The sequence below is a fragment of the Macaca mulatta genome, chromosome 15 (genome assembly GCF_049350105.2).
Source record: "Macaca mulatta isolate MMU2019108-1 chromosome 15, T2T-MMU8v2.0, whole genome shotgun sequence".
NCBI lineage: Eukaryota > Metazoa > Chordata > Mammalia > Primates > Cercopithecidae > Macaca > Macaca mulatta.
This window is the reverse complement of record NC_133420.1, coordinates 87,959,997-87,987,727: the sequence shown is the minus strand read 5'-3', so window position 1 is coordinate 87,987,727 and position 27,731 is coordinate 87,959,997. Positions and strand designations below refer to the sequence as shown.

The window sequence follows — 27,731 nt, the reverse complement described above, 5'->3', positions numbered from 1 at the left end:
CATTTGCTATAGTAAAGTGAACTTGACTACAGTTCCCCTCTCAAGGGAAACAGTTTATATCCCCTTTATTCTATGACAGCTGAATGCTTGAATGACGGCAGCTTCATAATAGGGCAGAACTGTAGCCCAGAATGCTTTATGCTTTCAGACGTGCTCATTGATTTGCATGTATTTTCAATTTCTCATCCATGGAGAAATCACATCATGCTTTCTGAGCTAGCTAAGGTATTCTTTGTTTTTTCTCTTCATAATTTATTTAGTTTTGCCTAGTTTTCAGAGCAGAAACAATGAAAATAAATTCTGTCTTGTCCAATGTGGTAGGCAGAATTTTGGCCCCTGACCTCTGCCACCTCTCATAACCAGTATCACACTCATGAATATGTTCAATCACATGGCAAAAGGGATTTTTCAGATAGAATTAAGGTTGCTTGTCAGTTTATATTAAAATTAGACAATTACCCCAAATGATCTTTATGAGACCGATGTAATCAGATGAGCCCGTAAAATAAAAGTTATCTCCCAGATGAGAACCGAATAAAAGTCAGAGAGATGTGACAGAAGGGGAAGTCAGAGACATTTGAAGTACAAGAAGAATTTGATGTATTACAGCTGGTTTTCAAAATGGGGAGTGCCACAAGCCAAGGATGCAATGCAGTCAGCCTTTAGAAAATGAGAAGGAATCCCAGCTGACAGCAAGTCCTACAATCTTGCGGAACTGAATTCAGCCAATGAATGTAAAGAGCATGGAAACAGATTATTTCTCAAATACTCGAGATAAAAGCCCAGGCCAGCTGACACTTTGATTTAGGCCTTGTGAACCTAGCTAAGTCCATCTATGCTTCTGATCTGCAGACTTCTGAGATGATAAATGTCTATTGTTTTAACCACTAACTTTATGGTAATTTGTTACAGAAGCAACACAAAATGAAAACACTCAGATATGTATTTGCAACTTGTGTCAATAAAATCATCATTTTATATTATATATTTACTAATTAAGTAGTAATTAAGTATGTTAAGGTGTGGCTTTCCCTCTTAGGTTGATATAGCTCTACTATATGTATTTTGGAACTTAAATTAGAAAGTCCAATTTTAAATCAAAAGTGTTTTAATAAAGCTTTTAAAAATATTTTGATACCTTTGGGTTTAGTCCTTTTCCTTTTTTTCTGTTAGCTATAACTTTACATTAAGTGTTTGTTCAGAATATTTTACTTTAAATTTAAACTATAAATTTAACTATTCCAGTTTTTTTCTGGTTTGGTAAACGTATGCCTTGTTATTTGCATGTTTGGAACTTGAAAGTAGATATATTTATTATTTTCAGAACCAAAGATATACTAATTTCATTAAGTTCAGTAATTTAGTCTACTCTTTCTTACATGATATTCCATATACTAAGAGGTGATTTTAACTTTCATATTACAATTAAGCTCACACTGTTTTTCCCTTAGACTTCTTTTGCTATGCTTAGTGAATCTTTGCGGCTATCTAAATGATTCATGATACTTAGAACTTTGCTATGGATTTTATTTTTGTCACTCTTATGTGTCTTTTTTTTTAATTAATATATTTCACTTTTAATTCAATTTTGTCAGATATTAATTTCTTAATCACTGCTTTCTCATTTTGAATTTGCCTTTCTATCTTCTCCATTTTCTTGTTAAGATTAAATTCCTCATGAAGCCATAAATGTAGCTTGAAAGAAAGGGAATGAAATAGGAGAAAAGACCTAGGAAGCTTCAGCCAATTGCTTATGTGCTTTGCTTCACCTTCTGGACCTGATTAGGCCTGGTCTCACTTATTCCATTCTGTTACATGAAAAAAAATCTGCTATCAATGTCTAATTTTGTGATTTATTTGATCAGATAACATACAGCCCCTGGTAGGTACAGTGATATCCTGTGATATTTAGTGTCTGCTAGTGCCCAGTATTGGGCAGAAACTACTTTAAAAAAAATTATTTTTATTTTAGTTATGGAGGTATATGTGTAGATTTGTTACATGGGAATATTGTGTGATACTGAGGTCTGAAATGTGAATCTTGTCACCCTGATAGTGAGTATAGTACCCAATAGGTAGATTTTCTAGATTAGAAAGTTATAATACATTAGCATGATCTTTCTCAAAAAACTATAGTTACAAAATTTTGAACTTCTCTATTGGAGTGTGGCAAAGGCTTTCTCTGGCATTTACATTTGACAACAATGCTACCGAAAGCACTGGGTCTGCTTTACCATGTTGCCAAAGTGGGAAAAGAACAACTACTTTGCCATGTTGCCCAAGTGGGAAAAGAGCTATTCTACCTACTATAGAGCTTTTTGTTTGCTTTTGTTTTGCCTCAGATATTACTGAAAATAGCCAGACTTCTAGGATATATAATAAGTGAATCTGAACAATATACCTGAATATAGCATATATTGCCTCCAAATATCAGAGGCATAACCACAAACATTTGCCTTTTTTGCATCATGTGGTATAAAGTTCAGAATATACTCTGTTTAGAAAAATACTCCAATATCCCCACAACTACTGGATTCCTAGAACTTTTGCTAACATGGGAAGCCAGGAACTTTTCAGGATGTATCTTCCTCTCTCTGACATGCAATCATTTACCAAGCTATATCTACATTATTACCAAGGTATCTAGATTGCTTGCTACTTTCAGTTCACCAGGAAAATTAGTGAAATATAATTATTGTAATATTCAACTTTTTATTTTTTGAGATATTAAGATGATCAAAGATATCTCACATAACATTATGACAAAGAGAAGAGTTACCTTAAACCTTAATTAAGATAATGAAGGTATTATGCTGCTCTTGCCATGTAGAAATGAAATGGGATTTTTCTTGGCCCTGCTTTGCTAGCCAGAATTCCACTTCTGTGGCTGGCCAGGCCTCTGCTTATTTGTTCCCGTCACACTGCTCTGACCCATGGCTCCAGGACTGGCCCAGCTCCACCCCTGCCTGGTGCCAGCAACGGAGAGGGCTACATACAGCTCCTTTCACCCCAGCTCTTTGGCAGGTCCCAGGTTCTTGTCCTATGTCCAAGAAGAATGAGATTACTCTAACAATTGAATGGTGAGGAGAGTGGAGAATAATTTTATTGAGCAGTGAAACAGCTCTCAGCAGAGAGGGGACATGAGGGTGGTCCCCTCCACCCTCGCCAGCCACATTGGGTGATTTCTCTCCCAGTGTGGCTGGGTCTGGGCTTTTATGGGCTCCTATTGGGGGAGTGTGTGCTGATTGGTTTGTGAGTATGCAAAAAAGCTAAAACAAAGACATCACGCAAAGGTGGGCAGGACAGTAAAAAAAAAAACACAAAAACATTTAGGGAAGAGTAGGTATATGTAAAATAGGTGAAGGATGAGGATCAATCACAGTAGAGCATGCCAAATAGGAAGAGAGGTTCTCAGTTTGGTCAGTGGATTTGACTTGTAGCTTGGCTTTCAGGCTTTAAACTGTCTTTGGCTTGAAGATGGGGTTTCACTGGGGACCTGCCCCTATCTGCCTAGGCATTTGACTGCCTTCTGCCACTTTTAAACCAACTGCTTCTGATTATTTTTCTGATATAAATAGGAATTAAAGCATAATTTAGGTCAATAACTGCATATATCTGTGTATTAAGTATCAGATATTGCATTAATTTGTTAGAATAAGAATACTTCATCTGGAACCACAGCTGTGATTGGCATATGAATGTATCTACATTTCCAAAACCTAATCATTATTATCTGTGTGCTATTTGCACTAGGCAAAATATAATTCTCATAGGGATATGTTAGGAATCATCTCCTGTATTCCTCTTTAATCTCTGCAATTCTCCTAGAGATGTGATATTGCTCTTGTCTTACTTTCCTGGCAAAAGTCAGTAGTTTGAAGGGTTTTCACTTGCCCTATGTATTATAATAGCCCTGGTTCCATAAATTAAGAAACCAATTAGGAATCTTCTCATCTTCTATATATAACTAACTATTCCCACAACACATTGAGAGGACGAGATAAGTAACCACAGGATGAGTCTATAATCACATTTGATTCATTGTGAGGCAGACTGGTGCAAGGCTTCTGATATAGATTGAGATGTGTAAGCCTCATTATGACTAATAAAACACTGTGACATTTTGATTTCAAGGAATTAGTGTCAAACCTAAGCCAATTTTTGTTATTGTGAATATGCTTCTAAGAATATCCATGTGCAAGTCTTTGTGTAAATATAAGTTTTCATTTCTCTCAAATAAATACCTAATAGTAGAATTGTTGCATCATACAGTAAAATTATGTTAAACATTTTAAGAAACTGCCAAATTGTTTACAAAGTGATACATTATTTTATATTCTCGCCACAAACATTACAAATATTCCAATTTCTTCACATCCTTGCCATTATTTATGTTTCATTTTATTTAAAAAAAAAAAGCCGGCCGTGCGCAGTGGCTCACGCCTGTAATCCCAGCACTTTGGGAGGCCGAGGCGGGCGGATCACAAGGTCAGGAGATTGAGACCTTGGTGAAACCCCGTCTCTACTAAAAAAGCAAAAAATTAGCCGGGCACGGTGGCGGGCACCTGTAGTCCCATCTACTCGGGAGGCTGAGGCAGGAGAATGGCGTGAACCCGGGAGGCGGAGCTTGCAGTGAGCCGAGATCGCGCCACTGCACTCCAGCCTGGGCGACAGAGAGAGACTCCATCTAAAAAAAAAACAAAAAAACAAAAAAACAAACAAAAAAAGCCATTCTAGACAGTGTGAAGTAGTATCTCATTGTAGTTTTGATTTCATTAATGGTTAATGATGTCAAATAATTAACTATGCTTATTGGTCATTAAATAAGCTTATAGCTTTTTTGGAGAATATCTATTCAACCTGCCCATTTGCCAATTGAATTGTTTGTTTTTGAGGTGTTAGCACTCATCATAATGTTTTCAATTTGCAGGAAAGCAAAGGTAAGATAAAATAAGGCATTTATAATAGAATATTTTATTAGAATAGAATTTTTTGAAAATTAAAATTAAAAGAGAAGCCACAGTGAAAATAAGGTTTCAAGTGGCTCATTTGTTAGCCATACTATATAAAGCATTTATTAATAGGAAGTTAATGAACTACTTTACAATTACAGCAGCCTAAGAAATATGTCCAAAGAAAATAAATTTGTGTAAGAATATAAGATTCTTGGTAAAAAATAGTTCTTTAAAGGGTTTATAACATTTGGAGCAATGCCAATAGTCAATCAAAAAACAAAGCAATTGCTTTTCTAGTTGTTTGCATTGAGTTTTAAATAATAGAAAGTGATACTGCCCATTTTATTCAGAGTCAATAAATGATTAAAGGATGAAGTGACTAAACAATTAGAGAGTCAGCCTCTGTTAATAGTGTATGTGGAACAATTACAGGCCAAAATGTTTTAGAAAAAGTTGAGAAAATATAATTTAGTATAACCTGAAGAGGAATCTGCTAAGAAGTGTTAAAATTCATGATAGTAAAAATATATGTGGGGCAGAAGAAAGGCTCAATTGGACAAATTTACAAAGATTGTGAAATTTTAAGGTGTTTAAAGCCTACGGTGTTCATTGTATTATGTATCAGTAGGTATTTGGAAGAGGAAAATATTTAACATAGCATATGTTGTTAAATTAGTAGTGTCAAGGAACAGTATCATTAAGAATTGTGAACTCAACCATGATTCATTCTGTAAGTTTTTGCCATAATAGACTTAACGTACTGAATAGCCTTACATCATAGCAGTTTCATGTCTTACCATCTAAATTTTTGTTTTAAGCTTTTGAACTTAAGGCTAAGATTGAAATTCTTCTGACTATGAAGATTCATTCTCAACTACTATTATTGAACACTGAATATTTTGGAAATTAGCTTTGCCACATATTGATAACATTTCTTAGTGAATTTAATCTAAAATCATAAGGTAAAACAGTGTTCATGTGTGAAACTTACACTGTGACAGTGTCATTTTGACAGAGATTACTGCTGTTTGAATTACAAATGATGTCTAAGTCCTTAATACACTTTCCATGCTGTCAAAGTTAAAACAAGATGCAAAATTTCCACTCCCACAATAAATGCAGCAAATATATTTTCAAAGTTTAAATTACATTCCAGCAACATTTTTCAGACATCAATGCAAGTGCAAATACAATTTCCATATTTCTCAATCCACTTAACTGTGTAATTGAGGAGCCTCTACCTAATATTCATTTGGAAGTGATGGATCTGCAATGTGATGGTATGCTAAATGATATACACAACAATAGAAGAGCTTAATATGTCTATAAATGTCCTCTAAATGGTAAATATTCTCAATTAAAACCATATGCTCATAGATTGATAGCAGAATTTATCTATGAGCAAAGACATGTTCAAAGATGACCTATGTTAAATGCGATTACAGATCAGAAGTAACAGATGAAGTTGTTTTGAAATTTATTTAATAGAAATGCTAACTTTGAACCTTAATTGAAAAACATCTGTCCAAACAATACCATTCTTCTACTTAGTAGACATGTATTGCAAACAAATTGTATGCAAGTTTAATATATACAATAAAATTTTATATGTATTTATAATTTTATCAATTACAATTTTTGCATTTCTTTCTCTCTTATTACATCAGCATCTACATATCATTGATTTGCTTCTTAGCCTAATGAGCCTAAACTGCTTCTTATCTGGACCTTTACAGAAAATGTTTGCTTACGCCTAATATATTGCTTCCTACTTTTTGTGTGAGAAAAAAAGGAGAAATAAGAACATGCATATATATCTGCAATTTTGAACCAAAAAAACTCTCAGAATAGGTAACATAGAGATTAATGAAGTTGATTACCTTTAGAGTGCAGGTAGAAATGGGATGGAAAGGATCTGGGGAATCAAAGAAGATAATACTTCTTTGAATATCTCTTTTTACACAGTCCTGCATTTTCAAACCTTTTTAAGTTTTCACATTCTCACAAATAAATGAATACAGAGATATATAGATAAATAAAGAAATACTATCAGCAAGGATGGAATGAAAATCCCCAAAATTTAATATAGACTCAAATGAACAAACCTAGATATCAAATGAGTAACAAAACCACATTTTTGTAGGATTAAAAACAGCATTAACTCAAGTAACTTTTGAATACAGTATTAGAATTACACATCTTTATGAAAAAGGCAACAAAGAACTGAAATAGATAAGAAACTCTAATTAGTACATTTTTCTGAAAACACTTTTTGTACATTCAAAATTTGAGCAAAAAAGTAAATTTTTTTTGGATCATGGTTTCTTACTCTTAGAGTAGGGAAAGGACAAAGGATAGCAACACGTTTGGGGTGCTGCTAGATTGGGATTGAAGTTATCAGTATAACCTGATGATTTGTCTGTGTATTTTTAGATAGTATAATATAGAACTGAATATAGATTTATTTAGGTGAATATATGTTGCAAAGATTACATATATTGGATGGCTGAAACGAATCACCAGACTCCAGAGAGCATAAATATGCAGGACTTTCACAGAGGTAAAGGCTATGGTATAGCAAGGAAAGAAAATCAGTCACAGGCAAGATTTGGGGTACATAAAGACTTCCACTCAGAGTTACTGAGCTTTATTAGTTTCATAAAATAAGCTTTATTTCCAGATTATGAACCACCAACTATTGCATAATCTTTACTTCAGTAGAGCTCAGGTAGATAGCTTTAGTATATTTTTTTTAATGCTCCATTTATTATTTAGGCAGAATAGGCTGTCTACAAGTTTGATTAGGTATAAGCTGTCAATTTACAAATCCCTAAACAATGTAAACTTGTTGGCCCTGAGTGTGCCTATATGTCTGTGCATGCACACATTTATGGACACATGAATGTGAGTATACATTTATATTTTACTTCCTAATTCTGTTCATTGAGAGGGTCTGGATGCAATGATACCTTAGTAAGAGTGAACTCAATTAAGACTGACATTTTGCTTATTGAATACTGTTCTCCCCAGAGGAGCCAGAGTTCCTTAGATAAATGGCTTATTGCCCAGCTAAGGCAGAAAAATGCATAAAATTAGTCTGGGGCATTTTCTTTTTCCAAAGAGGTGAACTGCTGAAAGAATGGCAACACATGTAAAAAAGAAACAAGTTAACCTGAAGATGTCAAGTCTGGGAAATTTTGACCTATTGGACAAATCTGGGAAAATCTGAGCATGAAAAAACATGTAAAACTAAAAAAAAAATAACCAGTTGAATAAAATAAGAATCAATAAATCCATAATAATGCAAAAAAGTAAATGAATGAGTGAAACAAACAAAGGAAGGAGGAGAAAGTGATTTCTTCCAGTACATTGTCAACTAATCAAGAAGAAAAAATGATGGAGAGAGGAAATCATAATTTGGCAACAACAATAATTGATTCAATAAATATTTGCCGAGTAACAAAATACTTACATATGTCTTAAAAGTGTCTGCCCACAAGACATTTGCTATTTACAAAGTGTGAAATAGTGATGTAACCACAGTGAGGAAACCTGGCCCTCATTACCTAGACCAAATCATTAAGGTTAAACATTGTCAATAATGGGAATAATCAACAGAGTGTAGCTCCTGATATGATGCACTGAGGCAAGCCCAGCATCCCTTCTTTGGTATTCCTGCCAAAAAATGTACAACTGGTATTTACACATGAGGAAATATTAGACAAACCAAATTGAAGGAACTCTTATAAAATGTATAGTTTGTCCTGTTCAGAAATGGCAAATTCATGAAATTTATAGGAAAAATTTAGGAACATTTCTGTACTAAATGTGTCTAAAGAAACATGTCAAAAAACTGAATGCAATTCATGATCACAGATTTTCTATTACTCTAAAAGAAATTATTTGAACAACTGGCAAAACGTAAGTACAGTTTACAAATTAGATAATAGTTTTGTTCAATGCTAATTTTGTAGTTTTGATAGATACCTTGTAAGGGAATCTCTTCAAGTGATTCTCAGAAGAAAATTATGAATTTTGATGGTTATAAGATGAAAACACAAAACTTAACACTTGTACTTGACGGTAAAAAATGAAAAATTAAAAAGATAAACGTATTAACAAATTATATGTATGCATATATTTTTTAAGACAGGGTCTTGCTCTGTTGCCCGGGTTGGAGTGTAGTGGTGCAATCACAGCTCACTGCAGCCTCAACTTCCCAGGTTCAAGTGATCCTCCCACCTCAGCCTCCTGAGCAGTTGGAACCACAGTCTTGGGCCACCATGCCCAGCTAATTGTTTTATTGTTGTAGAGATGGGGGTCTCACTATGTTGTCTGGGTTGGTCTCAAACTCCCGGGCTCAAGCAATCCTCCCATCTTGGCCTGTCAGTGCACAGTGCTGAGATTACAGGTATGAGACACTGTGCTTGGCCAACAAATTATATTTTTAATAATTTAACAGATGAAGTACAAGATTTTTATTGAAAAACAATATAAAAATTTGGGCAATGCTTAATAATACATAAAATAATTACATATATGTTACATTTATGGATGCAAAATGTAATTTATTATTGCTGGGAGTTTTTCCTAAATTACATAAATGTAATACAATTTCACTCAAAATCCCAGTAGAATGTTTTATAGACACAAAGAAGCCACACCACAAAAATAGCCTCATCCCCTAGATGCTCTCACGAGTCTGAGTTATTTTTTGAAAGGTCAGTCTCACAAATTGATGGATCTAATTGATCAGGCCTGAATTGTGATATCTTCTACATTTCAGCTATGGTACTAAGGACATGTATCTTCCCCTCAAAAATATCCATACATACAAATGAGGATTCCTCCAAAGGTCAGAGAATGCCTAAGCCACACTTGTTTTTTAAACTACATCTAACATTGTAGGCTAATTTTATAATCAAAAAAGTATTTGAGTAGTTAGCCAATTATTCACAAAATATAAATTATGCATATATTACTTAGTTTTGGGTATTTATGGAAACAAATAAAACTGCACTTTCCTGTTCTTGAGATGTTTGCAAAAAATGAGGCAATTAAAATATATTAAAAATTTTTGATTCTGGAAGTTAAGGACTTCAATTTAAACATTTATACAGAGCAATAGAACCAAGGAGAAGTATTAGATCTGTTGGGAACCATTGGATTAGTTGCTTTTTATAAGGTAGCACCAAAGGTAATCGTTGATGGAAAAATGAAAATTTCCCAGGCAGAAAACAAATGTGAGAAATGAAAGCTGATGTAATATATCCCAGTACTTCAAGTCACAAGCTTTTTTTTTTTTTTAATTGAATTTTTCCTATTAGCTTCTCAACTAGAAATATTGCTGCAAAGTATTCAGCCCCAAAACATTTGGAGATCAGCTTTACAATTCATTATGTGAGTGCTATTAACAATGTAGGCCATCCTGCAGCTTTCAGTTTTAGTATATGCCTTTGCAACCTAAGTTCTAAACTCATTGCTTCTCTATAGCTACAAGAGGGCATATGCTGTAAACATGTGAGTTAACACTACATGATGTGAGTTTAAATTGCATGATTTAAAAAAATTAACCTTATTAAGTTTAGATGTCTCCAGATTTTCCTGTTGTTAGGCAAAATCTAGCCTTCTGTATCTAATTAATCTCACATTCAGGTTTTCTCTCATTTTTATTGGTCTTAAATATTTTTGCAGATACGTAAATATATTTAAGTGATTATATATATTGTAATAAGGACCCTTTATAGGTCAAAAAACCTAGTTTAAAGTACACTACTATTTATAACTATTGATTATTTGGTTTTAGGTAAATCTTTTAAGTAAGGATATCAGGATCTCCCTAGAGTTACACTGATTATAGTCCTCTTAATTTAGTAGGTACAGTGGTTTTGCTTTTCACGGTTTCAGTTCCTGTGGTTAACCACAATCTGAAAATATGCGAGTATGGTATAAGGTATTTTAACAGAGAGAGAGAAAAAAAGACCACATTTACATAACCTTTATTATGGTACAATTATTATATTATATTATTAGTTATTGTTAATATCTTACTGTGACTCATTTATACATTAAACTTTATCATAGGTAGGTATATATAGAAAAAAACATAGTGTGTATAGTGTTCCACACACTACCCTCAATCTCAGGCATCCACTGGGTGTCTTGGAAAATATCTCCTGCCAGTTTGAGGGGATTACTGTATAGTGGTTTTAATATTAATAATGAACATTTAAAATCAGAAATTAAATATACACCGATCTCTCTGTCTTAAATATTTTCTCTCTTTTTCTATCTCACCCATCTGGTTAATGACTCTATCTTTTAAGGTTTCAGTTTAAACATCATTATCCTAAGGGATACTTCACTCACCATCACCACTAATTTCTGTCCCACCTCCAGGACTGGCAGATCCTCCTCTTACATGCCTGCTTGTTTACTTTGTATTATTTATTAGCACTTATCATGGTTGACAGGTAAAACTGACTCAAGCAAATACTTGCTTACCGTGTATCTCCAATATGGACTATAAGCCTCATGAGAGAAGAAGCCAATTCTCTTTTTTATCTTATTCAGTACCTCACATAGTATTTGATTCTCAGTAAATGTTTTTTGAATAAAAAATGAATAAACTGAACAAAATTCTTTTGGAAGACCTAGCAAGACCATTTGTGAACTACTTGAGGAATTGTCAGGCAAATAACAGGTGTAGATATAACTAATTCATTTCATGTATAACTAATTACTGTGAAGATAATGCACATCTTTCTTTGATCATTAATCCATCGTCATAATGTGGCCAACACAATTTCCAGCCACTAGCAGGTGAATGAAGGTCTGAGTCCTGTTTCTACTGTCTCTTCCTTTTTTTTTTATTATCCTGCATTACATATTTTATTGTCTCACAACTGTTTTGTTCTATTTGACTCAAGGGATTCTCTGAGTCACTTTACATGTACACAGTTTAAAAAATTTTTTATTAAGATTGCATATTAGGGCCCAGGTATGGTGACTCATGCCTACAATCCCAGCACTTTGAGAGGCGGAGGCAGGGGCATTGCTTGATCCCAGGAGTTTGAGACCAGCCTGGGCAACATGACAAAACCCTATCTCTACAAAAAATATGAAAAAAATAAGAAAATAAAAGATTAGCTGAGCATGGAGATGTGTACCTGTAATTCCAGATATTAGGAGGCTGAGGCAGGAGAATCAAGTGAACCTGGGAGCCAGAGATTACAGTGAGCTGAGATAGTGGCACTGCACCCCAGCCTGGGCAAAAGAGTGAGACTCTGTCTCAAAAAAATGTGTATTAGGGATGCAGAAAATACAATATTTTTTAAAATTTAATGTTTTATATAATTTACCTACAGTTATGTTTTGAACCCTATTATTTTAGGTGGCGGAAACATTGACTTAGCCAACATGGCAGTTCAGCACATCTCTGTTGCTCCGAACTGGATGCAAGTTGTTGGTGTGTGGAGTCAGGGCAAGGGGAGAGGTTCTTATAAATGCATGTGTAAATACACTTACATGTGATCATCAGTCCATGTTGGCTTCCACTGGTCACCTCTGACATTCTAGTTTTGGTCCCTATGGACATTATTGTAGCATCTCTTTCCTTCCTCAAAGGCTGCTTTTAATCTCATTTCACACTACAACTTCTAGAGCAATCTACATAGCACAAGCAATACTCAACTGCTTCTTTGCTATGCTACCTTTAGAGGAGTTCAGTAAAGCCAGGTATAATCTAATTTCTCTCAGAGCCAATACCTAATAATGCCTTGCATCCTTCTTGTCTAATTATCCCACGGTGATTCTATCTTGTTGTAAGAGTGGTTGGTCTGTTTTAGAGGTTTCAGGTATTTTTTTCTTTTGTACTTAGTATTACTGTGAACTAAACCTTGGAAATTCGAGGGTATTTTTTTGCTGTTGTTATTATTGTTTTAACTGCTCGCTTACCATGATACCTCTTTCTAGTGGCAATGAATATCTTGGAGAATAACTGATGTATTTGGGAGAAAAGTCAACAGGTAAATAAGAAATCAGGGGATAATTGCTTAACATTTCCAAATATTAAGCTATTATTGATAATTGTAATGTAACTGTCTAGTAACCTTAGAACATTTTTATGCCTCATACTGAGGCTGGTATTACTATTGTACACTTTGCTTCATCCTGGCAATTATAGCATGTTATTTTATGCTGAGTTTAGTTTCCTATATGTGACATTCTTGCCAATTTACCCTGCATCTGCTTTGTATAATATTGACTGACTTTGGCCACTTTTTCTAGAAACAGCTTAGACTTCCAGTCAGGCTGTAGTTAGATAGGCCACTATTATCTTTCTGATCTCACAAACACCACTAGAATTACTCGTTTTATCCTTGAATCCCTTTTACACAGGCCAGGATAGCTCAGGACAAGTACTGACCTCATACTCCTCAAGATTTCTAGTTTCAATGACTCCCATTAGTCCTGAAACATTGGTGACTTTGAGAGCTCTGATTTCATCATCCAGTAGCACAGAAGGACCTATTTGTGCTGCTCCTAGATTTAGTAAAGAAAGAAAACCTTGGGAACAGATTGCTTTCAGGAAAATCATACTCTATATGAAAAAAAAAATCCTTTTTTGAAAGGATTTTGGTGTTTCCCCTTTTAAAAACTCCCCTCATTTTTCTCTTTAGCTTTACTCGCAAATATATCATATATTCTTCAAGATATTCATTTCCACTAGAAATAGATATTATGGTTAGTGAGCAGTTAAAAAACAAAACAGAAACAAAAACTCCCATTTATTAGAGCTCACTAGTAATAAATCCCCATCTTAAACATATCAAACGCTATCTGTAGTTAGAAATAAAAGAGAAAACAATGGAGTTTCACAATACTTTCAATCCCTAAATTTCTCCAAGCAAACTACCAAGGTTTTCCTGGAAAATGGAAACTGTAACACCTGTGACCCTCCCCTCCTCCTCTTCCTTGTGTACTCATTCTTTATACTTTGGCTAAAACATACCTGCCTTCTTGCACTCCCTCAGTGACATACATATAGCAGGATTGAGTTACTAGTATTTCCTTCACCTTATCATTTCATTGGTAGACAGATGACTGAGTTTTTCACAATTTGTATTGATACAGTACAGATTGCTGATTATTGAATATTACAACTACTTTTCCTGTGTACAAAGTGATCATTCATGGAATCACTACTAGTTATAATTGAAATTAAAATTTGTTTCTGAAAAACTAAAATTTAAAAACTAAGACATAAAAAATATGGTCAAGAAAATTTGGAGATGTATTTTGCATTTGATAATTGCCTCAAGGTTTTCCAGATTTTATGTATATTCAACATTAATATAGCTCTGGGTAGTGATTTTCCAATACATAGGGAGTTTCTCTGTCCATCCTCAGCAGTTTTCATGTTCAATTTGAATCCTTGAGTTAAGAAAAAACTCAGGAGTGTATAAAATACAAAACTAAAGCCTTTGTTAAAAAGGGCAAATGTATTTACACAAAATTTGAAAATATATATATAGCAAACATTCAACAAAGTTAAGAAATATAAACAACATATAAGTAGGCAAAGAATTTCTTTGACTTTCCACGTGTTTTTAAAAATCATTTTTAAAGAGACAAGAGAAAATGGAAACTGTAAAGGAAAATCAACATGAAATATTCAATCTCACTGTGAAGTAATAAATAATGACAGGATCAGAAACCATTTTTATATACCTGGCAATTATTTTGGAGTGTAATTTGGCAAGATCCATCAAAATTAAAACGCATGAACACTGGGGCTCTATAATTCTAGGGCTGGGCAATTGCAACAGGTGTATTTGTACAGTGTGGAAGGATCAATCTTGTACTTTCTGAAAGTATAAAGATTAGAAACATCCTATAGGTTCATCTGTGAAGATCTACTTAGTAAATAATGAATCGCATTTTGGGGTTGTAGATTAATTGAGGATAATATCAGATTCTTATGCATTGTTGACTTCCTGTAGGAATTTGATGTGGGCACTTGAGAAACTTTCTTGTAGTATTAAATGATTAGATTATAAAAATTGATTTAAAGTACTTGTGTAAGTTTATCCAATTATTGAGCAATTAGGAGATATATCAGGATATATATCAGGCATATGAGAAGTAATAATGGTAGATGCAGTATGTGCTCTTACTGACCTTAAAAAGCAAGATCGAGAGATTGCAATGTTAATTTACATAATAATTTTCAAAGTCATTAGTACTTTATCCTTAATAGGATTAATTAGGACAAAAGGTAGAAAGCAGGTATTACTTTGTAAATATATTTTTGATAAACATCTATCTATTACTGAGTAACAAATTAACACAAGCTTAGCTACATAATGACACAAATTTATAGTCTGTTCTATGCTTAGGTACTCACAACACCATAGTCAGCATCATCTGCTGGGCTTTTTTTATAGAGGCTCAGAAAACAAATCTGTTTCCAATTTCACTGGGTTTTTGTAGAGTTTGTTTGTTGGCATTTGGAGGACTAAAACCCCATTTCCTTGCTGGAGGTCGGTCAGGAGCTCTCTCTGCCTCTACAGGCCACTGACCTCCATATTCAAATTAAGGAGGACAGGTTGAGTTTTTCCTTTGTTTCTAATCTCTTTGACCTCCACTGCAGCAGTATCACTGCTGTTAAAAGGTTTATGTGAATAGATTAGGTTTATCCAAATAATCTTTCTTTTGATTGAATCAAAGTTAACTGATTAGTGACTTTCAAATCATCTGCAGAAAGTTCATTTTGCCATGTCACCTGGCATAATCAGAGGATGATCTCTCATCATACTCCCAGTTCTCTGGATTCTAGTGAGAAATCTAGAGGAGACATTTTAGGATTTTACCACAGTCATATACAGTAGTCTCTCCTTATCTAAGAGGGATTTGTCCCAAGAACCCCAGTGGATGCCAAACTGTGGATAGTACCAAAGCCTAAATATATTATTTTTTAAATACATACATACCTATGTTAAAATTTAGTTTTAAATTAAACACAGTAAGAGATTAACAAAATAACAATAAAACAGAACAATTATAATAATATGCTATAATAAAAGTTATGTAAATGTGGTTTCTTTCTCTCAGAATATCTTATTGTACTGTACTTACCTATTTTCAGACCACAGTTGACCATGGGTAACTGAAACCATGGAAAGAGGAACTGTGGATAAAGTGGATAGACTGTATTTGAATTAGGTGGTTATGATTGACCACCTAGCTAGATCTTGGTGTTGCTATTGGTTAAAAAAAAGAAAAGAAAAGAAAAAGTCTACAAGATTTTATTTGCATAGATATTCATCTGTATCTTTTAATGGGCACCATAAGGTAAATATAGGTAGATAGATCTAATTATCTATCTATCTATAGATAGATATATCTTTATTTATCTATAGATATATATATGGATAGATATATCTATTTATATAGAAAGATAAATATATCTATTTATCTATCTATCTGTCTATATAAAATATAATTTCAAGAAAATATATTTTAAAGACAACATTAAGCATTACACCCTACAGGTCTACACTAATGTTGGCTTACCTTGAAACTTTGTACTAGGAATAGAGAATTGTAGATCAGTAGCAAAAAATGAAATGTTCTTTCAAATTAAGAATGATTATGGGAAATAATCAAATCATTCATTTTGGACATCCTTACATATTCATTTAAAAGAAAAACCCAGGAGTAAAAAATAAATTATTTATCTTTTAATTTATCATAATGTAATTAATCTTTTCAAATGATATTAAAAGCACATTGGTCATATCATATATAGTTTCATCTTTTATGTTTTTAGTTAATAATATATTGCTTGTAAAGAATGAAACAAATACTATAAAATTCCAATGTACTATGAATATTCATTATTCTTTTCTTTAAATCAACATTAATTATAAAGTATCTTAAAAATTTTACAGATTTCTCAATAATTATAATTTCCATAGTATGAGAAATATTTTCTCATTGTTACTGTAAACTAAATGTAACTAATAGCATTTTCTAAGTGCTTGGTCAGTACTTTCATCATTCTTTTTGGAGGTGGGAGAAGGAGTTCACACAGGATAATAATCCTATTTTACAAAAGGTAAAGTAGAAAAAGTGAAATGTAAATTTTCACTAGAGTTATTACTGTAAAGATGGAAATCAAACCCAGACTGGATGAACAATTTCCTAATAATCTCAACTTTATTTTATTGTTGAATCTATACATAGTGTTAAAAATTTTTTGACTCAACAACATTTGTTATACATTTGTAGTATGTCTTAATTGAGACCAGGTTCTATAAAAGTCTGGGGAAAAGTTCCTTGAGGGTTTTACTTATTATTTACTCATACATTTAATAATTTATTGCACATCTACTACCTACCATGATTTATGTTAATAAAATGGGTCAAATAATTGGGAGAATCATTTCCAACTCTCCCTGTCTTTTATTTGGGATTTTTGTCTGTAAAGTACTGCTTCTTTGAACTTGGGAGTACATAAAGACTTGTAAGTAAAAGAAAACTTCTAAGCTCTACTTTTTTTTTTCTTACTTTACCAATATTATTTACCAGTCACTGTTAGAATTTGAATATCAGTTGTTTGAAAATGGCAGTTGGAGGGTCAGTGTACATGGTTTAAGATTCAGAGTCATACAACTTAGATTTGCTTTTGACATTATCACTATATGACTTTGGCAAAGTAATTTGTCTTTCTATGTTTCAGCTTCTTCACATCTAAAATGGGGCTAATGGATGTCATCTCATAGGATAGTTAAGAGATTTAAAATGTCCTAAGCACACAGAAAGTGGTCACTAAATGCTAGCTTTATTATTATTTTATGTACTTTTTTTTAGTCTAATAAGGGGTGAGAATCAAAAAGAATATTGTAAATTATAGTAGTTTCTGACATGATAATAATATTTTTTGGAAATCATAAAAATGATTGCAATATCTTTGAACAACTCTTGCTTTTTACCAAAAGTACAGTAAATGGTGGAGTTCAAAATTATTGTTATCACATTTACTAGACACATTTATTGGCTTCTGTGAAACACTGTTTTAAGCACTTTAAAATTTTATTTATTTATTTATTTATTTTTGAGATGGAGTCTCGCTGTGTCATCCAGGCTGGAGTGCAATGGCACAATCTTGTCTCACTGCAACCTCCTGCCTCCCAGGTACAAGTGATTCTCCTGCCTCAGCCTCCAGAGTAACTGGGATTACAGGCATGCACCACAATACCCTGCTAATTTTTGTATTTTTAGTAGAGACGGGGTTTCACCATGTTGGCCAGGCTCAAACTCCTGACCTCCTGAGGTCTCGAACTCCTGACCTCAGCTGATCCACCTGCCTTGGCCTCTCAAAGTGCTGGAATTACAGGTGTTAGCAATGGCGCCTGGCCGCACGTTAAAATTATTAACTCATTTAGTTGTCATAGCAATTCTTTGAAGCAGGGAAATAGAGAAACATTATATAATAATATTATCTATGTTTACATTCCTAGCGAAAAAGACAAGATTTAATTCCAGGCTTTCTCTCTCAGGAATCCAAAATTCTGAATTAAAAGCTATCTACTTCTTAATTTTGAGTATTATAAATGATCGAAATCCTAAAGGCATTAGGTGTACCTTAATAATTAGAAGTCATAGGTGGAGTTCAGAAATTCTGCATTAACTTAGGCATTTGCTATTTCAAATAATATGGTATTTTCAATAAATAGCAAGTATGAAGGGAAAAATCCCAAATATTGTTGTGAAATTTTCTAACTTCAACATCATTAACATATTATTTTCTTACAAAAGTATATATTTTCAAAGTAATAGATAAATATTCTCAACCTAATTCTATAATATATAGTATGAAATATCATTTTATATAATTGATGCCAACTACTTAAGAACATAAACAAGGGGAATTACAAACTTATTTATATAATCGCCACACTCATATTGGCAATTTTTTACTTTATATATTCCTAAGTTTTCCCAAATGTTCTTAAAAACAATCATGTTACAAATTGGATTTGTGATCTTTATCTTTCCAGATCTTACCCTTGCAGTGTTTTTTTTTTTTTTTTTTTTTTTTTGCCTGTCACCTTCCATTCTAATCACCCCTCATCAATTTTTAAAAATTTTTAAATGTTTAGCTTCTATGTACCAGTAACAAGAATGTGCCTAATATGTTTGTAACTTCTAAAATCATTAATAATTCAAAACTGAATCACTTATGACATTGCATGAACACTAAGTGTTCATAAGAGTACAAACCAAGACTTATGCTACACATTGAAAAAAAGTAATTATTTCAAACAAATATAGTTCCAGTGGGAGGCAATCGTACCCAATGGAGTGCTAAATTTAAGAAGACTGATAATGTCAATTGTCAGTGGGAATCTGGGACAACTGAAACTCTCATACTTTGCTAGTGAATGTGTAAAATAACATAAACACTTTGGAAACCAGTACACATTTTGTTTTCATAAAATCAAATAAATTCTTCCACTGTGACTCAGAAATTCTACACTTTTTGTATTTATAGCCAAAAGAAATGACAAAAAATGTCCGAGAAAACAACTTGCATGTAAATGTTCTCAAAAGTTTTATTGATAATAGAATAAAACTGAAAATAACCCAAATGCCTGTGAAAAAGATAACAGATAAACAAATTGTGGTTTATCCATAGAATAGAATACTGCTCGGCAGCTGAAAACAAAAACAACCAACCAATCAACCAACGAAACAAACAAAAAAACCATTGCTGATAGAACAAAGCTATGAAATTCTAACGATTTTTTAACTCTCCTGAGAGAAAGAAGTCAGGCACAAATGTATATATACAGTATAATTCTATTTATATAAATTTGTGAAACCAGCAAAACTAACAGATGTTGAAGAAAATGAGAACAGTTGTTACTGGAAAGGAGTCCTGATCCAGACCCCATGACAGAGCTCTCAGATCTGATGCAAGAAAGAATTTGAGGTAGATCCACAGTGTAAAGTGAAAGCAAGTTTATTCGAGAATTTAAAACAAAAAAATATGGCTACTCCTTAGACAGAGCAGCAGCATGGACTGCTCAGTTGCTTAAATTTATTAATTGTTGATTATATGGGAAACAATGTATGAATTATTCATGAGTTTTCTGGGAAAGGGGTGGGCAATTCCTGGAACTGAGGGTTGCTCCCCTTTTTAGACCATATATGGTAACTTCCTGACATTGCCATGGCATTTGTAAGCTGTCATGGTGCTGGTGGGAGTGTCTCTTAGCATGCTAATGCATTAGTGTAAAATGAGCAGTGAGGGTGACCAGAGGTCACTTTCATCACCATCTTGGCTTGGGTGGGATCTGGCCAGCTTCTTTACCACATGCTGTTTTATTAGCAAGGTCTTTGTGACCTGAATCTTGTGCTTACCCCCTATATCATCCTGTGACTCAGGATGCCTTAACCTCCTGGGAATGCAGCCTAGCAGGTCTCAGCCTTATTTTACCCAGCTCTTAATCAAGATGGAGTCACTCTGGTTCAAACACCTCTGACACAGTGATTGCTTTTTGGGATTAAATGAGAAGAATGATTACAGAATGTTCTGGAGGTGAGTTTCATGAATGCATATATTTCTCAAAACCCAGATCTACATATTTAACTTTAACTAAATTATACCTTAATATAAAGATGATGCCAAAAATAAATATGACAAACTAAAATAAGTCAGATGAAAGCTTGTATATACGACACTACAGTTATACCCCACAGCCACAGCATCTGCATAATGGGATTGAGAGAAAAAACTTTTATGTGAGGAAAGTCAGCACCCTTTAGTTGTCAGGCTCAGAGAGACATTGAAATGCAGAAGCAGTCCACATCACACTTCCCTCTTGAGCTAAATAGTTACCTCTTGAAGCCACTTGCTTCTTGGGTTCTAGACTGACACTAAGTAGCCATAAAATGCCATATACTGGACACCATAAGCTTGTACTCCATGGTTCAACAATGTGTATCCAATCACATCATTGTTATTTCTGTGCCCAGTTAGAATTCCTGTCAAACAACTTTGCATCAGCCCACTCATTGTCCCCTTTTTTCCTTTAAAAACATGCTTGTAAGGAAGGCCTGATGGAGCACTCCCAAGGCAACATGGAAACATTTCACAGGCTGCAGCTGCCAACCTTGGACCAAATAAATGCTCTATAACAGTGTTGCCATGCTTTCTTCCTTCAGGTTGACAGGTCACATATTTTTTACCAAAAATAGTTACTTTACTTTTAGACAGGTACAAAGGCAGTTTTGGGAAGACAGAAGTAGGTATATTTGAAAAATTTCACCACATTAAATCCACGTGTAGCTCCATTGGGATGAATATCAGACAGTCTCTTCTTCCTCATCTTGCTCCTTTTGGTTCTATTGTCATTTAAATAGAAATCTCTTTTGTCCTGTGTTCTGACTTCCTCTCCTACCAGTTCTTACTGTATTCTGGTAGTTGGCTATAATGTTTTTACATTCGTGGTGGTGTTTTTTGAGCCTGAAGAGTATTCAGAGATTTCTTTATGGTAAAACAAATGATGCAGGATTTTTCCCAGCCCCTTTGCCAAGCTCGCAGCAGGAGGTGCCCTGTCTACCCCACCCACCGGGCCGCGTCCAGCTTGTGCTCCAGCCCATGGCTCTTACAGCTACTGCAACTGTGTGCTCAGCCCCTGGCAGGTGGTGGTGTGTGAAAGAGCAAGTGCAGGGTCCAGTCAGCTGTTCGAAATGCCAGCACAGTGATGAACTCCATGCAGGACTTGCTGCTGGACCAGGCATGTTTCCCCAAAAGGAATGTGATGGCACCCAGGCAGGGGTGCACATGACCCCAAAGAGACTGGAGGGGTGTTACAACATGCTAATTAACTCTTTTAGTTTTACCATCCACAGCCTGATAGACAGTGGCATGTTAGCACAGTCAGCCTCTTGCCCTGCTCTGGCCCAGAGCTCCAAGGCTGGCTCAGCCCTGCCATTGCTTCCCATGGTGTAGAGTGGCTGCCCTCCTCTGGAGGAGAACAGGTGACCACAATGTTATAGCTGTCTGAGTACCCACATTTGTTGGGTCCTGAATTCTTGTCCCCCATCCAAGAAGAATGAGGATATGCTGACAACCAAAGAGTGAGGGAGGTGGAGAAGAATTTTACTGAGTAATGGAACAGCTCTTCGTGGAGAAGGGATCCAAAGTCAGGTGGTTTCTCTTCCAGTGTGGCTGGGTCTGGGGCTTTTATGGGCTCAGAATAGGGGAGTGCATGATGATTGGCTTGTGACTATGCAAAAAATAGTTAAAACAAAGGCACCACTCAAAAGTGGGCACAACATTGTAAAAAATTAATTAGAGAAGGGTAGGTATATATAAAATAGGTGAAGGGTGGGAATCAATCAGAGGAAAGTGCACCAAATGGGAAGAGAGGTTCTCAATCCAGTCCTTGGATTTGCCTGGGACTTGCAGCTAGGCTTTAAACTCTCTTTGGCTTGAAAGTGTTGTTTCAATGGTCACTCACCCCTGTCTGCCTAGGATTTGTCTATGTCCTGCCACTATCATAAACACCATTGCAAAGTATTTAAAATTCTTTACAATGGAGCATCAACCAGGCTTTTCTCCTAATAGGGCCCTTCCCTCACAGCAAACTAAGAATAATTATCTGTCACTGTCTTACCAAAGACCACTTCCCTCTACAGGTGAACAGAAGTAAAGAAAGTGACAAAAGTAGGTTGGGGTGACAAAACAAAATGCTTTCCTGCTGTACTTACTTCTGATATCTGAGGAATAATTCTTAAGAGAGCAATGTATTACAGATCTCAAGCTGGCTCCAAGAAAATGGTGCAGTAGGTTTCTCAGTCTTTGGCATGTCTCCAGACTCAGCCTTGTTTGTCTCTCCTAACATCTCACCTTTTCTTTCCTGGGCTCCCAAGGGCAGGCTGCACATGTCTACCAGTCCCTGTGAAAGTGTTAGCTGATAATTAAGATGATAGCTGAAGCCTAAGGTGTTAGCTGACACAGTTTAAGATATAAGCCTCCTGGTGAATTTACACTTTAATCAGGGACTTTGAAAGGTGAAATACTAATTTCGTTCTTTCCATTTTCAATGCTCCATCTTTAATATTATTTATTATGAATATTCATGAAGAATATTCAACTCATGTAATTAGGGTGAAATAAACATATTTATAACTACATCTATCAGTTCCCATAATCGGATCCTCTTTCCACCTGCACTATTTATGAACAACATTCAAAACAAAACAGTGGCCAAAAAATAGATATATGGACCACATCATGCAGAGCTACTTATAATTGCCTTTATTTCCTTCAGTCAATTCTTTCAAAAGTCAAAATGACTATCAGTAACCTTAATTGATATTTAAAATTGAAGCATGGCCAGCAAAGGATTCTTAGCTCCTACTAATATGAATAAAATTGGTGTGATTTCTTAACCAAAGAAAAATGGCACAAACCTGCCAGACAAGTATTTTACTGACCTTGTTCATATTTATTCTAATTGATTACTTTCAGGGAAGAAAATATCATAACTTTGGAGGGTGACAATATCTTTGATCATTTTAAAAGTTTTACTTCATTTCACAAACTATTCTTCTGTAATTTTTATGGTTTTCTCAGTGTTACATCTGGATAGTACACTTTCACTAACTGTATGCTTTCTTATATTCTGTATTTTATACAGATGTTGGTATACCACTTATGACCTTTCCTATCTAGGTAAAGCATTGCCAAGATCTTCATATAAGATAATTTCTAATCAAGTCATCCTTCTCCTTTTCATCTGAAATTATTTTATGTTTTTTCATTTAACCTATTTCCAGTTATCAATACACACATTTTTTGAGATGAGGTTTAGCTTTATTGCATAAGCTAGAGTGCAGTGGCACAACCATAGCTTACTGCAGTTTCAAACTCCTGGGCTCAAGCAATCCTCCCACCTCAGCCTCCTGAGTAGCTGGCACTATGGGTGCATTTCACGAGGCCCAGCTAATTTTATTTGTTTATTTATTTATGTTTTTTGTAGGAATGGAGTCTTGCCATGGTGCCCCAGCTGGCTTTGAACTTCTGGGCTCAAACAACCCTCCTGCCTCAGCCTCCCAGAATTATCAATATTGAAAGCCAGTTACTGATGATAACATAGGTAAGACTGAACTATGGCTGAACTTATACATTAATTAATGAGTGGGAAAATTAATGAGTGGGAAACCCCTGAATCTTTGTGCTTCGAGTTGAGAGGTTTCATCTGGCATCGATGCAAAAAGATGTATAAGAGGCTGAAAGTTATTAAGGGCCTCAGTGTTAGCAAGGCACAGTGGAAACAGAAGGATATACATGGGGTTGGACTAAATGCGATATTCATGCCGCATCATTCATCATATGATTACCTGTGGAAGAACTGTGTAACAGATCCAAAAGTTTGAATGACTGTGAGTATAAAAGAAACACTGAAATCTAAGGATAGTTAGAAGAGGTTTAGAAAACAGAATGAATTCAAATGGAATATACTGAGGTTGAGTTATCAGAAATATATTTAGAAATATCTTGAAGATAATGTGACATTTTAGAGGTGACATTAAGAGAATACATATGTCTAGAGAATTATATTTCAGGATTTAAATTAGTAGAATTGAGAAGTAAGTTTTTGTTCCCAAAAAGAGGATAAGATGAACCAGGAGTGCCAGTGAACAAAAAAAAAAAAAAAAAAAAATGAGAAATATGCAAACATAAGAAATGGGAGAAAGGAATGATGACCAAAGAGATTAAAAAGGAGTAATCTGGGAGGTGGAGTGAGAACTAGTGTCGCATATTTCACAGAAAATGAGAGTTCAGAAATATTAAAAAGAGATGTCATGTCTAGTATTAACAGCTGTCATTAATATGCACTAGACCCTTTACTAAGTAAGTACCTTATCTCATTTAAAGTTCAGAACATCTCTTTAAAATAGAAGCATTAGTTGCACAAAGTAGTAAGTCTCAGAGTTTCCTAAGGGCAACTATTCAGAAATTAACAAAGTTGGAGTTTGAATCTTAGGCTGTATGAATATGATGTAACCACTTACCTACATTATCTCAAAAATTGACTTTATGCTAAGATTGAGAATGAAAAAGGGTCAAAGTGTTTGTTAACTAAACAGTGATCTTTGAAAGAGTAGTTTGGGGATATCTATCAGGATAGAAGCTTAGTGACAAATAATTGAGATGTGAATGCACAGTAGACATTGTAGAGAGTGACAAGAAATTTGGCCCTGAAATAGACAGTTTGATGGGTTAGCCGAGTAGAACGAAGGAAATATATTAAATGCTCTTTCTCTCTCTTTTTAATGATTAAGGAAACTAGAAAATCACTGTGTGTTAACAGAATCATTTTACATTTGTAATATGGTAGTTCTGTGGGTCATCGACTCAGAGATGAAAGCTGACACAATTGAATAGCAATTTATGCTTACTGATGCATCACTGGGAAATGACCTAAATTAGATAGCCCTTGTTAAAAGTAATTACATACATGACATTAAAGAAAGTGAAATGCTAAAATGCTAGGCAGAAATAAAAATGAATTACATTAATCTTGGAGAAAATACTGCTTGTTGTGTTTAAGAAATATTAGTATCCACAAACTTTAGACTCTATCACTTCCTGGCACAGACATATAAGTTATAAAAATCTGAAAATATATACATATTCATATAAAGAAGCCTGGGACGGTGCCTTTCAAAATTAAAAGAAAATGACCAGAGCCTTAATTTTATTTTTCTTCTTCCAAAATATGAGTAATTTTATAATAGTGTGATATATCATACTAACATCATTCAAAGCGTGTCTGGCTGAGAGCCACTATTAGGGCACTTGTGAGTAGATTTGTAAAACTGATATTTTGGTTGAAGGTTCCAATTAATTTGACAACATTATCCCAACTTTGAAGAAACTAAACATATTAGAGTATGAGATAGAACACTGGTGTATTTTGCAAAATTTCAATTGATATGGCCCACAAAGGTGGAAGAAAATTCATTATTTATTAATATTTATAATATTATTTTTCTAAGGGACAGAAGACACGTACTTTTTCATGCTGGGGCAGCCGGCACTTAATTCAAACACACTGTCCTTCACTCTAACACATTGATAGACATTTTGACACAAATAATGCACATTTTTTAACACCTTCAAATATAAGCATACACACAAAACACATTAAATGATTGTCTATAGGCAGTGTATGGGCCAGGATACAAACACACACACACAGACACATACAGACACACACACACATACACACTTCTTTTGTCTCGGTGTGGCCATGTGACCTAGTTATCACTCAGTAAATGAGAGTAGAAATAAAATACGCACTCACTAAAGGGCCTCTTCTATCTATAGGAAATGTCTCTTTGGGCTTTCTCTCCTTCATGTGGATATGCAGTCACCCAGTTCTGACTATATAGAAGACACAATTACCTTGGAAAGAGCAACCCAACAGTATGGAAAAAATATTCCTTGAATGTCCTCAGGAAAAAATGTTTTCTTTGTAGCCTAGACTTTACTAACTGTTATAGAAAGGAAAGAAATAATAATAATAATATATTGTATTGAAACAAGCTTTATTCTTAGTTGAATCAGAATTCCAAGGAAAGAGACTGAGATGTGTTTGCCTTGTCGATGATCACCAATAACAATGACATTCACATGCAAGGCTGAAAGTTTTGCACCATTAACTGTCCCCAAGAAAGCCTGATTGGAAAGTATTATTAATTGTAAGTTAGAACAAAATAATCTTTTTGGAAAGGGCTGCAAATAATCTAAAATCTTCCATTTTTCTTCTTAATTATACAATTTTTCCTAATTTACACAAATTTGGAAAAGAAAATTCCTATCCTTGTTGCTCAAGATTCTCATTATACACTCATCCCACAGGTAGCCTTGCCCGGCTCACAGAAGTACATTTTATTTTATAAATATACATACTTGCACATGCAATTTTCCATAATAAAATCATGTAAGTCATAATACTTAAATAACTTTTTTTATTCACAAAAATATTATGGACAGATTCCATGTTCAGTACATATAGTTCTACCTCTATTTTTTGTGGAAATGTTGCTTAGTATTTTATTCTATTCCTCTACAAATAGTGGAATAGCCATTTATCATGGTTATTTAGATTGTTATTGGTATTTTTCTGTTACAATATATGTTTCAATAAGTTGTACACAGGTGTGTATATAGATTAATACGTATTTATGTGCTCAAGCTACTATTTCTGTAGCTAGATTCATAGTATTGTTATTCTGAATACGGCAAGCATAATTCATACTAAAATCTTCCCCCCGAAATGTTGGCCCCACAAATAATATATTAGAATGTCCATTCTCTACACTCTCACCACTAGATGCTAGGTTTTCATCTTCAGAATATGATTAAAGTTCTTGCAAGTGGCCAATATCAGATACAGATACACATGACATCTCTAAGTAAAAAGTGTGAGGAGAATTATTGAAATATGCAAGTTCACTCAGATAACATAAAGTAGGGTAATGGTTACTAACACTTGGTGTGTGTTATACATAGTTAACTTTCAGTTAGGAAGCACGGTAATTACATTGCCCCTTTTTAACCTTTCAAAATATATGTAATGTAAATGTTCTCTTTTTGTTCATATTGTTCCCTCTAGAGGCATCAGATGGTGTAATTTGGATTTACACCATCACAGTAATTGAAATATGAATATATTCGAATTGCTT

At 34.3% G+C, this 27,731-nt stretch overlaps 1 long non-coding RNA gene across 1 annotated transcript in view; it reads left to right on the top strand.

Moving 5' to 3' along the window:
• LOC106993759 (uncharacterized) overlaps positions 1 to 24,133 on the top strand; it is a 41,454-nt gene extending 17,321 nt beyond the window's left edge. Inside the window, exon 3 of the long non-coding RNA XR_013405057.1 lies at positions 24,017 to 24,133. This is a non-coding gene — a long non-coding RNA (uncharacterized LOC106993759). The remainder of the gene's footprint in view (positions 1 to 24,016) is intronic.
• The last annotated feature ends 3,598 nt before the right edge of the window (positions 24,134 to 27,731 follow it).